Source organism: Narcine bancroftii, chromosome 2, assembly GCF_036971445.1.
Source record: "Narcine bancroftii isolate sNarBan1 chromosome 2, sNarBan1.hap1, whole genome shotgun sequence".
In the NCBI taxonomy this organism is placed as follows: domain Eukaryota; kingdom Metazoa; phylum Chordata; class Chondrichthyes; order Torpediniformes; family Narcinidae; genus Narcine; species Narcine bancroftii.
In genome coordinates, this window is record NC_091470.1 from 203,450,888 (window position 1) to 203,452,987 (window position 2,100).

A 2,100-nucleotide genomic window follows, 5' to 3' on the forward strand; every position below is an offset into this window, starting at 1 on the left:
GAGAGGAAGAGAGGAAGAGAGGGAGGGAGAGAGAGGGAGGGAGAGAGAGGGAGGGAGGGAGGAAGAGAGAGAGCGGGAGGGAGGGAGGAAGAGAGAAAGGGGGAGAGAGAGAGGGAGGGAGGGAGAGAAAGAAAGAGAGAGAGGCCCAGCCCGCAGATACATTCCTGGGGAGGAGTCGGCGTCCAGCTGGGAGTCGCAGAGACACAGGATGGTGGCTACTGGAAGATATCACCAGGATCAACCCTATGCTGGAAATGGTCTGGGGATGTCCAGAAGTCTCATTCCCAGTGAGGGATGTCTCATCCCCAGGGTGGGATGTCTCATCCCCAAGGTGGGATGTCTCATCCCCAGGGTGGGATGTCTCATCCCCAGGGTGGGATGTCTCAACCCCAGGGTGGGATATATCACCCCACTGGGTGGGACATCTCATTCCCAGGGAAGGATATATCAACCCCAGGGTGGGACATCTCATCTCCAGGGTGGGACGTTTCATCCCCAGGGTGGACGTCTCATCTCCAGGGTTGGATATATCAACCCCAGGGTGGGACATCTCATCTCCAGGGTGGGACGACTCATCCCCAGATGGAGAGGATACATCTCATAACCTCAGTGGTTCGACTCTCCTCCAGTTATTAGACCCTTAAATGGATCTTTCATTGCAATGGTTAGTGTAGCACTAAACTCAGTCAGCTACAGTGACCAAAGTTTAAATCTGCTACGGTCCACCTGAAATACCTCCATAGGATACTGTGTGACCTTCTGAGTTTCTCCAGCACTTCCATGTATTGCACTCAACCCCAGCCTCTGCCAATTTATTTGTTGATCTGAGACACCTCGTACCCAGCAACTCATTCTCAGCAATGAAGTGTCTCCGACCCAGACTAGGGCACCCCCTTCCCTTTTACCCAAATTCGGCCAGCCCATACCAGGCTTACAAAATCCACTGCTGTGGCATGGCACCGGAGTTTATCAGGGGCATTGAGAGGGAGGAAGGGTGAGAGTCTGTTTGGGGATCTAGAATCTGACTGCATCATTTCAGAATAAGGGATTGCACATTTCAGATGAAAGTTTACTGTCCTAGGGAGTTGAAAATCCTCGGAATTCTCCCCCGAGAAATCTGTTTGAGGTGGCGACGTCAAATTCACTGGAGGTGGAGATTAACGGATTATTTCTACCTCTGAGGTATTTCTACCTCAGAACTGGATGGTGGCAGATCAGCCTTCTTGAACGTAGGGGTCGGGTCAAAGGGGAAGTCAGCCGATTGAGAGGCTGCAATCAAAGTGGATGGCTAGCTCATTCATCTGACTGATCAAAGTTCAGGTGGGGGAGGGAGCAATGGGCATCTTGGCCTAATATCTCTTCAATATGATGCAGGGGACCTAAGTTGATGGAAGGAGAAGGAAAGAAAAGAATGGACTCAGTAGAATTTCTGGTGTATTTTTGTTGAATGACAACATTGTCTGACTGGCTTAATGCAACCTAGATTGTATACCTAAAATGGATGAGAGGGGGGGGGGTGGGGGGGTGGCCTGGGAGGAGGGAGGGGGGGGGGAGAAAAAGTCACTGTATATGTGTGAAAAAGAAAAAGTGTATATCATGGCTAATGTGATTTATGGTGTGAAAAATAAAAAATAAAATTAAAAAAAATATGATGCAGGGGAGTGGGAGGTTGTTGGGGTGGTGTGGGGGGTGAGAATGATGAGAGGGTAGAATGAGCTGGCAGAGGAAGGGGGGAGGTATTGGGAGGTTTGGGAGTTCACATAATTAGTGGCACACGACTCCTCCTCACTTGTCAGGAAGATGCAACAGCAACTCCCCTTCCGGAGGACGACTGAGGCAGACGAGGCCTACCATCATGTCAACCTTCTACACCACTGGTTCTCAACTTTTTACTTTCCACTCACATCCCACTTCAAGTCATCCCATTGCCACCGGAGCTCAGTGATTAGTCAGAGATTGCTTCAGGTGGGATGTGGGTGAGAAGGGAAGGTCGAGAATCACTGCTCTAGACCCAATTGTGACTGAAATCTTTTGCTTGAGAAAAATGGTCATTGGCCCATTTCCTTTGGAGTTCTGAAACCGTGCACATCACGAGTCAAT